Source organism: Crocodylus porosus, unplaced genomic scaffold, assembly GCF_001723895.1.
Source record: "Crocodylus porosus isolate Cpor-Errol unplaced genomic scaffold, CroPor_comp1, whole genome shotgun sequence".
NCBI classification, from domain to species: Eukaryota; Metazoa; Chordata; order Crocodylia; family Crocodylidae; genus Crocodylus; species Crocodylus porosus.
This window is the reverse complement of record NW_017728920.1, coordinates 7,952,310-7,968,921: the sequence shown is the minus strand read 5'-3', so window position 1 is coordinate 7,968,921 and position 16,612 is coordinate 7,952,310. Positions and strand designations below refer to the sequence as shown.

Genomic DNA, 16,612 nt, shown 5'->3' with positions numbered 1-16,612 from the left:
CATCCTATTCTCATCTGCCCACCCCTGTAACCTGTTTAGGTCTGATTGCAGTCTATTCCTCCCTTCTAGCATGCCCACATCCCCCTACATCTTAATGTCATTAGGTGGCTCATGAGTGCTGCGATGCTGGGGTTCATGGAGTGTCTCACAGGAGTGCGGGGAGGTCCCCAGCGCACTTGGCAGCAGACCCAGAAGTAGACCAGAAGCACTTCCAGTCCACTTCTGAGACCACCAGGGAGCACGCAGAGGGGCCCCCCCATGCCTCCCGGCTTGGTGACTGGTGCCTCCTGGATCCGGGGGGGCACCCAGGGTCCCTTTGCAGCCAATTGCCAATCCAGGGGGATGTGGGGGGTGGCCCTGCACACTTCCCAGTGGACCTGGAAGTGGACTGGAAGTACTTCTTCTGTGCTGCTGTGGAATGCTCCATCCGCCCCACCATCTCAGTGCTCACAAGCCATGCTGGTACTTCAAGGTATGTAGAAAAGACATTTAAAGCTGTGTCTCTGTCCGAATCACTGATTCTCTGAATCAGCATTGAACGTTCAGATTTGGATTGGCCAAATTGAATCAGGGACAGTGATCTGAATCAACATCCCCGATTCAGGCTTAATCTGAATCCAAATCAAATAGGGCCCACTTCACATACCCCTAGTAGTTAGCAGAATTCACAGATTTGTTGGAATCTGACAGGGCAGTGCTGTGAGCACTTCTGCTATGGCCTCAAACTTGTGACCTTTGGGTTGCCTGCTGTATACCTCAGCACCCACACCACTCCAAGTCCCTGAGAATATGTTTACCTTACATATTTTCTCTGACATTGAAGTTGCAGGGCATTGGTGGCATCCTTGCCTCCTCTGCTTTATCTGTTTAGCACATTCTAGGCTGTATTTCAGTTGTATTTTTTGTGGGAAGCTGGAGTGGGCAATTTTTACTGTAGCAAAACCCCCAGTTTTCCTTTTTTTTATTATTTAAAAATACATTCCCCTCCCCTTCTTCTAACCATTTCTGACTTTCTCTCTGCCCTCTCTATCCCTTATAAGTGATTACAAGTAGCACTAGGTAAGCTAAGTTCTTATACTCCCACATAGTAATAAGCCCCTTTTATATTGTAAATAGTGTTCTATTATGTTTGTATTGATTTTTACTGTTTTATATTGAATTTATATGATTTAGGCCTATGTCTGTAAAGTAATGTCAAGTCATGTCAAGCTTCCATCTTGTGCCCCCTGATGTTGTAACCTATGACTCAACCTACCCCTCCTATGTAAATTGGTTCCTGAATGAATGGGGATGAATGCAGGTGCTTGAGAGACAATAGCAGGAGGTCTAAAAATAGCTCCCTCTGAATGACTGAACCATCAACTCGAGGACCCAACCATCACCCTGCATTGACCCTCCCTGGCTCAAGACCCTCACTGCACTCAGCTAGAAACAGGCAGCAACTCCTACGATGGTGTCGACACGGAGTGCTGCCAGGGCCCCTGCCTGGCGGGGTGCAGCCTTCCCGGGGCTTGTCTGAGGCCTCCACCCAGATGGAGCCCATGGGGGGGCTGGTGTCCCCCAACACCCTGGCCTGCGGGAGCTGCCCAGCAAGGCCTGGGGGGGCAGGGACTGGTGACCCCCACACCTGTCCTGCAGGCGCCTGCCTTAGGGCCCTGGACGCGCAGGTGAGGGAGCTCCAGGAGGAGGTTAGCAGGCTGAGGGGAATCTGAGAGGCAGAAGAAGAAACTGACAGATATTTTCTTTCCCTGCAGGGTTGAATGACCAAGGAGGATGCACCTCAAGAAGTGCCCTCCACTGCTAAGTGGCAGACGGTCACCTCCCATGCCAGGGCTGCTCGTAACACGGCAGCACCAGTTCCTCCAGTCCAGCTGGAGAACAGATACGAGGCCTTGGCAGCCCTGGAGGAGGAGGAAGGAGAGGACGAAACCGGGGAGGAGGCAACTCCACGCTCCCCACATCCAGTGCAGGCTGAAGGAGACGAGCAGGCCAGGAGGAGAAAGCATCACTTGATCATCATTGGTGACTCCATTCTGAGAGGTATGGAGGGCCCTATCTGTTGCCAGGACCCCTCAGCACGCGAGGTCTACTGCCTACCTGGAGCGAGGATTCAGGATGTGAAAGGGATGCTCCAGACCATAATCCAGCCCACCGATTATTACCCCATGGTCCTAGTCCATGTGGGCACTAATGATGCGGCCAGGAGATGCCCTGATCGCCTGATGGAGGACTACCACGCTCTGGGGTGCGTGCTGAAGGAGATGGGCGCACAGGTGGTTTTCTCTTCTATCCTGCCAGTGAGTGGACGCAGCAGATAGCATGAAATGTGCATCGCAGAGACCAACTGGCAGCTGCAGGAATGGTGCTTTGAGGCGGGCTTTGGCTTCCTCAGCCATGACCGGCACATCACAACGAGAGACATGCTGGGATGGGATGGGCTCCACCTTTCCCTTAAAGGTAAGTGTGTGTTCTCTTCTAGGTTGGCGGACCTCCTCCGGCGGGCTTTAAACTAGGCTCATCGGGGGAAGGGGAAGTTGAGGGTGGAGGAAACATCGGACTGCCTGACCAAGCAACACCCACAAATACAGCCTGTTATGAACTAGTCAGAGGAGACCAGCAGGCATTGGGGGAGTCCCTGTTCCCCCGAGCACTGCCAGGAATGACCAGGAATAACGGTCACAAGCTGGCAGAGGGTAGATTTATACTATAAATACAGCACCGAAGACCCCCTTCTAGCCTGGATAGGTAGCTATCACCTCCACCCTCTCTTCAGCCAAGGACTTGGACTTCTCTTCCCTATCTGGACTCCAACCCTTCTACTGAGTCTCTTTCTCCAGCTACCATTGTGTGTGTGCGTGTGCGCGTGTGTATGTGTAGGAAACAATAACTTCATGGGACTGTGTAGTGTGTTGTCTGTTTAATAAACTTGTTATTTTGAAACCCCAAGTTAGGTTTTGGTCTTTCCTGACTGTTTCCTTCTTGCCCCCACTTATCTGCCCCCTGATCTCCCAGGTTTCTGCCTGTTTTCATCCCTAATCTCCCAGCTTTCTGCCTCTCTCTCTTTCCTGGCTGTCTCCTCCTTGTCACCAGGTTTTTCCCCTTCCATCAGTGACCTTGAGTAACCCTGGGGCCAGTTGACCTTAAGTAACCCCAGCTCCCCTCCAGTCTGCTGGTTCTAATCTTGGCTCCAGCAACTTTCACTCCTGGCACTTTCATTTTAACCCCCATCCATCTCCCTCCTTACCCTCCTTCTGGAGATCTTTGACCCTTGATTCCCTCTCCCAAAGTCACCAAGCACCCTAGGTATCCCATACACATACACCCCATACCATCCAAGTTAGGAACTCATCTGTGTGTATGTGTAGGTGGGTGGTATGTGTGTGAACTGGTGAATATATATATATGTCATCGTGTCTGTGATATATGAATTGGTGATCCGTGCATGTGTATTGGGTGTGCAGGTATTGACAATTGATTTTGTCTAACTTTTGGTGTGTATAGTGTGTAGGTGCTTGAATTGCTGATAGGTGTGCATGTGCCTAGACTGGTAATTTTGGATGCGTATGTGTCTGAGTTGGTAGTGTGTGTGTGCATGCCTGGTGGAGGTGTATGCACCTAGAGTGTGTGTGTGTACCTAATTGATTTTGTTTGTGTGTGTATGTGCAATCATACACCACACCCTCCTGTCTAACAGCATGGTATTGAGATCCTGAGCATTGGCTTGACTCCACAGGGCAACATTACAACTTGTTGGATAAATGGCTGCCTACATACGTAAGGGTCAGGACTTGATAGGCTGGGAGGCCCCTTCTAAGCCAGTAAGGGTCAGGACTTGATAGGCTGGGAGGCCCCTTCTAAGCCATTGTGCTACCTCTTTTAGGTATTGGGTGGAATCTATCATCATCACCTACACATACTCCTTAACTACAAGCTCCCAGATTAAGGCCTTCACTTGAGTCACTGGGATTCTATCTCCCATTACTGAAGGCCTCAGAGGCTACATAAGCGTAGTTGTAGCTGCACAAAAAACTAGCTCTTCTTGGGGAATATACCTCACAGCTCTCCACTGATGCACATTCCTCTGACCTAGAACATTTTCACTCTGAATTAGTGGAAAACTAAGCTGAACTCTCTCACCATTTAGATGACTGAATTTTAGGACCCTTTCACTTTTCTTCCTCTAGTACCCCAACCCTTCATCTTGTGCATGTAGTGCTTAAAGGAAAAACATCCCGTTAATTTTCATTCTAAATGCTTCTGACAAGTTAACCTCCTTGGATCTGTGCCAGTTGCTTAAAGCAATCCGTGAGACGCCATTGAGTTATGTGTTAGTAAAAGTGGTGCGTTGCCGGTTGCATTTTGAAAAGAATGTTTATCATAGATGGGAGAGAGTAGGGTGTCTGTTGGATGTGCACTCAGGGTGTGTTTTCATATATGTAGGAATACATGTGCCTGCATATACTTGAAGTATTTTTCTTGGCCTGCAAAATGCACCCCTAAACCTATCTGACTCGCATTCTGCCTTTGTAATAAAAAATAACAGCGTCTTGTCCATTATTACATTATTCTGTGGGATATTGATATGAACAAGGACCCTAAGCTCAGTTATTAGAACTGAAATGGATATTCATGTATTCATGGAAATCAGGAATGCCTGTATTGGTTTTGTAGAAAATAGTATTTTATTAAACCACAGATGACTGGCGACCTACTAAAGAAAATCCCAGCAGGATCGGTGAACTGATAGGGACCATAAGCACCATCCTCGGCTCTTCATATAATTATTGACAGACCTCCTAGGGAGATCATCACTGAGATAGAGCAGGGGTGCGGAAAATATGGCTCACAGGCTGGATCTGGCCTGCCACGGGATTCTGTCCAGCTTGTGGCAGGTCCCTTGGCTCTTCCTGGTCAATGCATGTGGGCCATGGCACATGCAGCTGGTCCCACTGCCTTTGGGTATGTTGTGGGGTAGGGGTGGCATGGTGGCCAGAATCCACTTCTGGGAACAAGTCACCAAAATTCCTTACATGTCCCTCTGGCCAAAATAATTGCTCATCCCTGCGTAAGAGTTGCATGGCAATAGACAGTCTAGACTCTTCTGTTGGTTGAGTCTAAAGGCAGTTCAGCTACATTTTTATCATGCAGACTGGGGGGTTGATGCCCAAATCTTTTGCACCACATGTAGCACTGAACTGTATCAGGTATTAGCAGAAGCAGATCCAAGACTGGGGTGAGGGGTATAGTCACACCTTCCTTTGGCTGTGCCAAGCATGTGCAGTAAGTCCTGAGCTCACCATGTGGTCAGCATAAGCCTCTGCTGGATCTCTTCCTGAGCAGGTAGCTCTCTGAAATCTGGCACAATCTTTGAATATAGGTGCTGTTTCTGAGCCTGAGTCTAGGGGGTGAGTGCTGCAACTGTTCCTCCCACTTCTTGTCCTGCTCCTGAATTCAGTTGAAGGGGGAAAGGAGAAGACTCCAGTTCTTGCTCCAGCCAGAGCTTGTTGTGATCTGCTGGTGAACTCCAAGAACTCCCTGCACATAATCAGGGAGCCTGCGCTTCCCAGGTAGTGAGGTCTGAACTCACTGCTCTATGCAGCAGAGCCAAAGAAGTACATGGCTGCACTACACCTACCCTCTCCCCCCTCCTCCGCCCTGCCACACCTGCCCTTGGCTGCTAGGACATCAGCATCCAAGATAGATATGGGATTAGAAGATTAGAAGATATGGGAATGAGAGTGGGATGAAATAATATGTGTAATAGAGAATGAGGGAGAAGATCTAAAGTGGCAAGATAAGGCAAGCATATAAAGAGGTGATGCACGTGTAGCAAACAGAACATGAAAGGAGGAGGTTGTAGAGATGGAGGGAAGAAAACACAGGGTAGAATGGTAGAATAGGCACTGCATGTCATCTTGAAAATCTGATCATCCTGTAAATAGAGTGTTTTTCTCTCTTTACATAAGCACCGGATGATAATGTAATCTTCCTATTTACGTGCTTCTTCCACAACCATCTTCATACTCTGGTAGACGTCATCCCTCAGGTACTCTCTGAGCTGCTGAGCCACTCCCCTATCCCTGCCTTTTTGTCCTTCCTAAAGACCCACATTTACAAGGATTCTGCAAGAAGCTAGCCAAATAATAACAACTGATGGCCACTTGAGAGAAAATTATTAAGTTGCAGTTCTGGGCTTTGCTCCATTGTCTCGTCACATGAGTCTGTTGGAGTCAATCTGGCTTATGGCTCTCATTTTACTACTTGGTCCTTTTATATGTTGCTTAGTATCACATTTAAAGGGCAAGTTATGCATTAGGCCCCTTTGGAAGACCCCCTCAAGTGCGCCCTTCAGGTGATAAGTTTTGCTTCCTTCATCTCTTTCAAGGGCGCACATGCTATAGTTCAACCATTTGGAATAGATCTCTAGCCACGCCTCACCTGCCCCGCCCTATATCTTCTGATCATATTAACCTGACTGTGTCCATCTGGCCTCGAACATCTGGTCACATGCCACTCGGGCCCAGATGTTCGGTGGTGTTCTTCTGTCCATCCCTGATGTTCTGCCGAGTGGATGTCTCTCTCCAGTGTAGTCTTTCCCCAATCTCTCCTGCCACAACTTTGAGTCTTGTTCCAGTGGTGGGTGTTCAACTACCGGGTGTCTCTCAACTATGGGACATCTGTGTGGCAATCTTCTGTGAGGCTACACCTCCCCTCTACTTTGCCCTTACACCCTGCCTTGATGGGTTCCCAATGCCCTTTGGCCGGTTCCCCTGACTGTTGAGGCTCTGTGTACACTTGTAAGGATGGTCTTATCGGCCTGCTGGGCCTAACCCTACATCTACCCCCACAGCGCCTAACCACTGCTTAGCCTCCCAGGAGATCATAAACCCCTTTCAGCTTTAAGCAACACTCGGGCTCTAAACGCCTTGCACCGCAACCCCTCCAAAAATGGGAAACAAAAGGAAAAATACCAACAACAAAGGACTATAAAGATATTAAGAGAGGATCTCTGCCCCCTTGATGCCTACTCTCTCTGCCTACCCACCAGCACCAGGCCCTAGACACCCAAGGCCCCTAGTTGGCCGTAAACTGGGTCTGGGCTAAACTGCAGGCTACTGTGTCCTCCTCTTCACACATTGCCCAGCCTGTGGGCTCACTAGACCCGCGGTGGCCCTTTTCCATAAGCCTCCCCTACGTCCCTTGTCGGGGCGGCTTTATGCCACTGGGGCCTGTCTTCTGCAGCCCCTCGCACTGCTTATGCCCTTTGTTCCCCACCTGGGGTGCCTCCTCAAGCCCTCCAGAACCCACAACAGTCCCACCTGGTCTGGTGTCTTGGTAGCTGCTGCTCCCTCCGGCTCTTCGGCAGTAGCCCCTGGCGTGCGTCATGCTCCGTCTGCTCTTCCTGGGCTTCAAAGCCTTGGTCCTTGGTCTGAATGAGGTGCTTCACCTCCCTCACTCCCTGCACTGGTGCTGGCAGCATTGTTCCTGTGGTGGGCTTCGCTGCATCCTCCCAGCTTCCCACCTTTTCTCCCCTTGTAGGGGCTCCAGGAGAAGCCTCCTTGCAGGGGTCCCTGCCAGTCTCTCTCCCCCTTCCTTGCCAGTGGCTCCTTTTATATCCACTGGCCAGCTCCTGCAGCTGACATTATCAGCTGGCCGCTGCTGTATAACGACATGGCTAACAAGCCGCTGGGGTCCCACCTCCATTTCTGGCTTTGCTGTGGATCCTGCTGCAGGTAAGAAGTTTTTTGTTTCTTTTCTTTTACTTTTGTTTTCTTCTGAGGATTCCTGACCCCAGGGTTCCCCCCTGGCTCTTTGAGGTCTTCCCCTTTGTTTCTCCCCGTGACACTGACCATCTTAACTGTATTGGGCACCAGCAACAAATTTTCCACTGGGAGCTGGTGAGGAGTGAATGATTTTAAATTGACTCAATACATATTCAAAACCAACACAGTTTGTTCACTTAGGCTAGGGACAGCCATTCAAAAAGCCTGAGCTTGAATTGATTCAATCTTTGCAGATTAGTCTAACCTGGAAAGCTTGAATCAGTTTTGGAAGTAGATAGACATTCCCTTTTCATTCCAGAAATGCAGGCACATGCCTACAGTGGCTCAGGCTAGAAGCCGGGGGGAGGGGGGGCTAGATCAGGCCCCGCCCGGCCCTTCCTTTCCACACTGCTGAGCTTTGTGGGGGGCGTGGCCAGGCCCTGGCAGGATGCTTTGATTAGGAAGGGGTGTAAACCCCCCACCCTGCCTGCATCGTTTCAGGCTTCTCCCTGCTGGCTGCTCAAGGGGCAGGAGTGTTGTCAGACCCCTGCCCTGGGCTAGCACTCTGAGGCAAAGGGGTGTGGGGGGGTGCAGTACATGCATCTGTTGATGATACTGAACTTTTCAATCTCCCTCTCCCTGTTTGCAAACCATTTGGGGGGCTGATAAAACTACTGTGTTAGCAATCCATCAGCAAAACAAACAGCTCTCATTAGTTCAAGCTCTTCTTAAACAGCTTTTTCCAAGGAAGGAACAGGGAGGGACATTACCACTTGACCTGCTGATTATCTCCAAAAAGCCCTAAGCAGTCACTTTTCTGTCTGGCTGTCCCAGCGAAATTGGAGACACGCACACAGACACCTCTCAGCATTAGCTAGCATACCACATGACTAGGGTCCATGGAGCTGGGGTTCATGCTATGGGAAAAGGGAAGGAGGGAGGGCAGAAATCCCTGCTTGAACAGTGAGGAAAGCCAGGGAGACCCTGCTATGCCTGCGGTCTCCCCCAGAGGTCTGGCTAGGGAGGAAAGGGGTGGGGCCAGCCTGTTTTCTGGAGCAGGGAGCATAGCTTAGCCCAGCAAAGTTGCCAAGAAGCTGGGGGACTCTGGTTTAACTTAAACCAGGAAGGGGCCTGGGACAGACATTGCATAAATGGGTTTGACCCAAATCAGTTAAATCTGATACTACATTCAACCAGGTTTATACTAGACCAGTTTCAGCCATTTTGAAACTGGTTTATGTGCACTTTATGTGAACTTATGTTCTGTTACAGGTTTAAATCAGTTTCTGATCACTTAAGCTGGTTTATGTGTAATGCCTGTCCCAAGCCCCGGAAGTAAATATCAAGCAGAGAAAATAGTTAAGACAACCAAACTCTAAAGGCTCTTGCCTGAAGTTTGGGCAAGCTTAACTTCCTCCCACCAGTTATGCACAGCCTGTATCTGTCTGTCCTTTTCAACTAGCTCCCAAACAACTGAACCACCTTCTTTCTAGAAATTTCTTTTTTCCATGTCTAAAGCCTACTCTAGGAGTTGTTTTTATAGTGATATGATATTTATAGCACTACAATAAATAAAGAAATAAAAAGCTACACGTAACACCATGGTGAAGGCCTTCTGACTGGCGCATGACAAAAACATGCTTTCCAGTCAGGGGGTAACAGGGACTGCTCTTTGACTTCCCCTACCTCCTGGAAGCAGCAGCTGGAAGGCTGTCAGGGAGCCAGCTGCTTTCCCTCCCTCTTCATTGAGGGGTGTGGGAGGGAAAGGAGAGCAGAGTACTGAGAGGCAGCATGATGTAGGTGGGTCTAAGTAACAGACCAGACATTAATTTTCATGTGGCATACTTACCTGCCACAAAGATGTTCCACTTTCAAGGAGTAACTTTTGAGGTGAGTTTGCTGTTTCTAATCAAAACATGATAGCTTCAACATCTGGTGTGTTATATAATTTAATGCATTGAACTAGTATTAATTGCTTGACAAATATTTGATAGGATCAATAGTTTTTCAGTAGTGCTGTTCAAAGCTTCAGGTGCTGATTCAATTCAGAGGAGATTTGGCCTGATTCGGTGACCGAATCTCTGACTCCAAATTGAATTAGGGGACCAATTAAAAGGTCTGAATTGATTCAAAGCTCTACAAATCAATTTGGAAAAGATTCAGAGAGCTTCGGCAATTCAGGCAGTCTCCGCCTGCTGCAGCAGGGAGCTGGACCAGGCTCCAAGCTGGTAAGTAGGGGGTGGGGGAAGTGGGGCTGGAGGAGGGCGGACCTGCTAGGTCCCATCCCCCACCTGCTCCCCCAGCCTCCCCATGGCTGCCCCATCCACCCCAGCTCCTGGTGCTTTAAAAAAAAGCTCCTACTCATCAAGTGCTACCTAACGGGTGAGAGATTCCCGCTGCCCCCTAATGCCCCATGCTGCATGGGGTGCTCGCCTGCTCTCCCACCCCCACTGTGGCTGCTCCGCCTGCCCCAGCTCCAGCCCTTTAAGGAAAAATCCCAAAATACCCCAGACTCACCAGCTGCTGCAGCACCCTTGGGGCTTTTGGGGACTTGTGCAGAGCCCCCCATGCGGCACAGGGCAGTAGGCAGCAGTGGGGATCAATCCCCACCAGGCAGGAGCTGGTGAGTTGGGACTTCTTTTCTTTTCTTTTCCTTAAAGGGCGAGGAGCTGGGGTGGGCGAGGCAGCCATGGTGGGGCTAGGACAGCAGGTGGGGCTTGTGGGGCTTGTGGCAAAGCCCCCCACTCAGTGGGAGGCAGCAGGGATCATCCCCCTGCTCAGCAGCACCTCGTGAGTGGGGGCTTTTTTTTTAAAAGAGCCAGGAGCTGGGGCGGGCAGGGCAGCCATTGCCGGGGATGGGACAGTAGGCGTGCGGTAGGGCCTGTGTGATTCGAAGATTCAACAGATTTGGTAGCAGCCAAATCTCTGAATCAGATTCAGACAAATTGATTTGGGACAGTGATTCGAATCACCAAATTGAATCACTGTCCTCCTAATCGGCTGAATCTGAATCTGAAGCATATACTAGCTGCTTTGCCCAGGCCTGTTTTTCAGCTTTTCCAAGCCTATTGTGTAACATTGGCCAGTGCCTGGAAATAATAGAATCTTCCCAACTAATGGCCAAAGCCATAGTTTTCTACCTTAAAGACATTCACCCAAAGGTGTTTTCTTGTCCCCATCTCTGCCGTCCTCCCACTCGTCCTAACTGCTTATCTTTATTTGGCCATAGGTTGCTAGGAAACTAATGTAAAGCAGGATAACTGGTATAACTTCTTTTAGTCCTTTCTTCCTTTTTGTGTCCTTGTGACCAAATATTTAGCAGAATTTACAGATTCTCTGGAATTTGACTTGGCCACGTCATGAATGCCTCTGCTGTGGCCTAAAACACGTGACATCTGGACTGTCAACCATGCACCTTGGCGTCTGTGTCACCTCAGCGCCTACCTCTTCTGGTTAAAATAAAACACAAAACATAAACACCTTGTGTTCTTCAGGAGCCTTATTGATTGTGAGATCTTTGAAGCAACAACTTGCAGCTGTGAATTTTCAATGTTTGCAAAGGTAGGCTCTTTGTCCCCATGCTCTTTCACCCTCTCTGGATCAGGGTAATGCTTGCTTGGGACTCGCAGGATCCCCCACACTCGATTGGGACCCTCAAGCCAACTCAGACTTAACTTCTAAAGTGAGTAAGCTCCTGTCTTCTTGGAATCTGAGACCTGACCTTTTTGGTATCTGGGATATCCGTTCCCTTTTCAGAGAGTAACCTTTTGGTTTAGCTCCTGGACTGAGAGTTGACTTGAATATGGAGAGGACCTAGGACAGAAGTTCAATAAACCTATTTAATCTAAATCAGTTAAATCTGATACTACATCCATCCCGTTTATATTAAACTGGTTTCAGTCATTTTTAAAGTGATTTAAGTGCACTGAACTTCTGTTGTATTACAGACTTGAACTTGTTTCTGGTCACCAGGGATTCTGGTTTTCTTGGTTCCTCAGTTTTTGGTTTTAAAAAATGCCCAATTTTCAGTTTAAAAAAAAAGTTAACCCCAAATCCACATTTTCCCATGATTAAAATAGAACACCATTATATACATAGATATATATCTATGTAGATAGTGGTTTTTCATTATCAGAGATATATCTATGTATATAGTAGTGTATCACTATCAGAGGTATATCTATATATATAGTGGTGTTTCATTTTAATCACAGGAAAATGTGGATTTGGGGTTACTTTTTTTTTAAACCAAGAATTGGGGATTTTTTTTGATCAGAGAAAACCAGGATCCCTGCTGATCACTTACACTAGTTTGTGTAATTTCTTGCCCTATCCCTGCACTGAAGTAGGCAGATCTTCTGAAAAAAAAACAGCTATTGGTCAACAGTAGGACTGTGTGAAATGGCACCATTCCAGCTTGTGTTTCAACAGAACAGAGTTGCGTTTTGAATTTTGTTTCAATTCGAAGCAGCTGTACTGTTCTGTTCCCTCAAAACAGTTTCACTGTTCCATCATTTCTCCCACAGGCTATAATGGGGTAGCTTGAAGCAGCCTATAACTTTGTCATTTCTGGCCTGATTTGGATGAAACATGCAGGAATGGTAGCTCTTTCTGAGGGCATAAAGTCTGCCAAGTTTCAGGGAGATATGTGCAGGGGTTTCAGGGAAACTGCACCTCAAAGTCTTGAAAGCAAAAAACCAATGTCATGTGTATGTGTTAAGCCACAGTGGGGTCAAAACTGCAGGCATGCCAGCTTTCAATGAGATATGTGCAGGGGTTTCAGGGAAACTGTACCTCAGGTTGCATACAAGCAAAACTTGTGCGTGGGTGACACTGTTTGTTAAGGTGCAACCTCCTTCCTTCCTTAAGTGGCTTGTCATTTCCAGCACTCTTTTTTTTCTGTCACAGTTGCAAATTTATTCACAGCTTCAATGAGAAAGAGCTGAGTTCGTGCAGAGGCCATTGGTGACCAGTATTCAGTGGGTGAGTAGGCTAACTAGTGGTACCTTTTTTAGTTGTGTGGCTGCAAACAGGTGCTAAAAGCTTCTAATTTTGAAAGAAGTCACCCATCCTTCCCTCTTTTTGCTATGTTATGCAATGAAACTCTCATGAGACTTCTCCCTTATAATGCATTCTCTCCCTGAAAGCAACTGTTATATTGGCAGCCAACTGTCTTAACCTTTCCTTTGCTGACACAGTGCATTTGCACATTTCTTTTTCTGGTAGCAGGTGTTTATAGCATACCCATTCAGAAGCTGCACTGAGAGCAATTGCATTGACAGCTACACTACTGTCTTCCTTGGTACTTCTGCAAAGAGCTGAGAGTTCTGCTTTGTTCCTCTGAACTCTCCAGCTTCTCCATTTCACCTCCTCCTCTTAAACATGCATTTGCTCAGGAGGAGAAAGACCAGAGATTTCTTTCTGAGCCTCTTGATGTTGCTGCTTAATCAGCCAGAGAGGATGTTTGTTCAGTGATGTGCGTCACTCTCTCCCTTGAGGCCACTTCTGTGGCATTTCCAGACCCTGCTGGTTTGAGGAGTGTAAGATCAGGATGGAAGCTGAACCATATGTAGCATGTTACTACCAAAGTGGAAGGCTGGCCAGCTAGTTTTGCTTCTGAAGAAGTAAATATAAGAGAGTGGAAATGCAGATCTCCATGGAAGACTTACCAAAAGGTTATAGCTTGGCCATCCCTTTTCACAGGTATGACTTGTATCTCTAATTTCACACCTGTAAACCAAACCTCAGAGCACTGGTGCTTCTAAAGAGATGTCTGCATTACTTGTTAGGGTCAGGCTCAAGGATTGCTCTCAGCTAGCCTGACCCACATGAAGCTTCTGCCCTGGGCATATGGCTGGTACTTCGGGTGCAATCACCATAAAGAGAGACATATTGGGCAGACCGAGTCTTTTAAAGGGCTGTAACTGAATAATTTCCTGTACCATATTATACTTAGAAAGCAGTTGAATAGGTGAATTTGGGAGGAATCACCTAAATCCACAAAGAGGAAGCTGCCTTATTGAAAATGTCATTCTTGATGTTTAGACTGTGACTGAAGTTTGTAACTTGTAGGAGCCTGATCTAAAATAAATAGTATACCTTATAGTTTCCAACTTATAACATCCCTTTTACACATCAGCCCTGCTTATGAAAGCTGAGAGCCTTTTAAACTGAGTATCTTTCAGACTGAGATCTCCTGAACAGTGTACGCTGTATTAATGAATAACCCTAGTGCTGTGCTGTGATACATTCCCCACGGAGCGCTGTCACTGAAGAAAGATGCATTCATTATTTTCCAAAGAAAAGATGCAATCTCACTTCATACACTAAATTAGTTTAATTAAATGGCAGGAAAGCAAAAAAATCTCTACAATAATGTCCATTTCTCTGTGTGTCTGATTGTGCAGCAAGTGAACTATTTCTACAGTTCCAATCTGGCCTGGATGAATGAGGTGTCATCTAAACTGCATTTTTCTGCTGATGTGAATCCATTAGGACAGCATGGATCCAAGGGCTAGGTTTTAATTACAAAAACAAGATTTATGAATTTTTAAGTCACTATTATATTAGCCAATAGGATCGCTGTGAAAAAAATGAGTTGGATAGGAGAGAAAGGAGTGGGATCATTGACTTGTACTTCATGTCAAAATTACACTGAGGGGTGAGGAAAGAGGTAATATGAGAGGATGAGGATGGGGAGGGGATGTTTTGCTAATTTACTTCTAATAACAACAATAGGTGAGGGGAGGTAGAGAAGAATTCATTGCTTTCTGGTTTCTGAACCTTTACATTGTATTTGATTTCCAGTGTCAAGTTTTTCTTTGCAACCAGGATGCCTTTTCTTTTTAACTGAAAAGTGAGATTCTTATCTTGTCAAAATACTTCCTGGAGCCGGGAGTCTATGAAACACATCAAATATCATGAGACTTTCTATACAATCATGAACTAACAATGCTGTGATTTAGCTTCTTTGGTACTTTCTATTGTCTCCTTTTTTCTTCAAAAACTTTCTTTCCTTGCTTTATCACAAGTCCTTTCCTCCATTTTCTCATCCTTGAATGTTTTCTTTCTGTTCCCTCCCCTTAGGTAACTCTACTTGTTATTCCTCAGAGAGCTTCCTTTCCTGTTCTGCCTTCAAAAATCTGATTTCCCAGCCTTGCTCTATTCATTTACAGCTCTGTCACTACCTCTACTTATTTTCCTATGCTTCTATCCTTAATCTTTTTCCTGCCCTTTCCATCCACAGTGCCCCTTTCCTTGCCTGTCTCCACAGTTCCATTATTTGTCCAAAGCTTCTGGCCTTTATTCCCCCATTGCCCAATCTACCACTTGTGTTCCCTGCTCTTTCCTTTCCTCCTATGAGAAGAATAGTGTGGACATTTCATTCTTTTGATAAATTGTCTTATTGAATCTCATGAACTTACAATAAGAGACAGCAGAGTTGAGCTCTAGTAAATGTCACATTATTGAATGCTACTGGCCCTGGTGACCAGCACTCTTACTTGTTGATTATGCATGACAAGTGGCATGTAAACAGTTATGGCATAATAGAATGGGACAAACTCTCCCTGAAGCCTGGAAATGAGTGGCAGTGGTGCTGTCCTAAGCTCTCTGTGCTTTCTGTGGGTTTAAATAACTGTCATTATGATGTCAGGCTGATCGCCTACATCAGGCTTTAAAGTAGCTCAGATAGGGGACAGGGAGGCAGAAGAAGGAGAACATCAGGAACCTGCAAACCATGGGACATCCAGCAGTATAGCACAGGTAAGCAATAAAGGGCCCACTGCGCATCAGAGCCGGGGGGGCAACAAAGGCGCCACTCACAGGGCTCAGGTGCCTATACACTAATACTAGGAGCATGGGGAACAAGCAGGATGAACTAGCACTCCTGCTTGCAGAAAATACTTATGACTTAGTGGGGTTAAGAGAAACCTGGTGGGACTCTACTCATGACTGGGGGGTACACATTGAGGGCTATAAGCTGTACAGAAAAGCTAGAGTAGGGAGGAGAGGGGGAGGAGTTGCTCTTGATGTCAAGGAGTGTTATACACTGACCTGTATCAAAATGGGATCAGAGGAGGAGAAAGTAGAAGGATTGTGGGTTAGGATACATGGAGGTCAAGGGAAAAGGGATTTAGTGGTAGGGTCTGCTACAGACCCCCACACCAAGGGGAAGAACTAGATTTGGAACTCTTGAGGCAGCTCTTGGAGACCATAAAGACTAGGGAAGCAGTAGTCATGGGGGACCTAAACTACCCTGACATCTGCTGGGAGATGCAGACAGCAAATTCCCAACATTCATGCAGATTCCTATCCTGTGTGCAGGACCTCCACCTGACACAGGAGGTACATGGACCCACATGGTCCCTGGTAGTGGCAACAGGGGATGACATGGTAGGGGACCTACAGATCAGTGGTCCCCTGGGGGACAGTGACCATCAAATAATAGAATTCACCATTAGGTGTAGAGTGGGAAAGGTAACTAGTAGGGTGGAAGTGCTAGACTTTAGGAAGGCTGACTTCAGCAAGCTCAGGCATTTAGTCAATGATGCACTGCAGAGTAAGAGATTTGGTGAGATGGGAGCCCCGGAAGGGTGGCTGTGCCTTAAGGAAGCAATCTTTCAGGCACAGAGGGAGACGATCCCAATGCAAAGGAAAAGGGGGAAAGGGGCCAAGAGGCTTCCTTGGCTGACCAGAGAAATCCAGAGTAGCCTAAGGGCAAAAAGTGGGGCATATAAGCAGTGGAAATGGAGAAATTACTGAAGAGGAGTATGCCTCCTCAGCTCGCAGGTGTAGGGAGGCAGTTAGAAAGGCCAAAGCTACCATGGAGCTGAGGTTGGCATCCCAAG

At 47.2% G+C, this 16,612-nt stretch overlaps 1 long non-coding RNA gene across 1 annotated transcript; it reads right to left on the bottom strand.

The window, feature by feature from the left end:
* Positions 1 to 2,046: 2,046 nt before the first annotated feature.
* On the bottom strand, positions 2,047 to 15,766 carry LOC109312572. The gene is made up of 3 exons (XR_002101859.1): positions 15,631 to 15,766; positions 13,050 to 13,053; positions 2,047 to 2,056 (listed from the first exon to the last, which is right to left on the bottom strand). It is a non-coding gene; the product is annotated as an uncharacterized LOC109312572 (long non-coding RNA).
* Between the last annotated feature and the right edge of the window lie 846 nt (positions 15,767 to 16,612).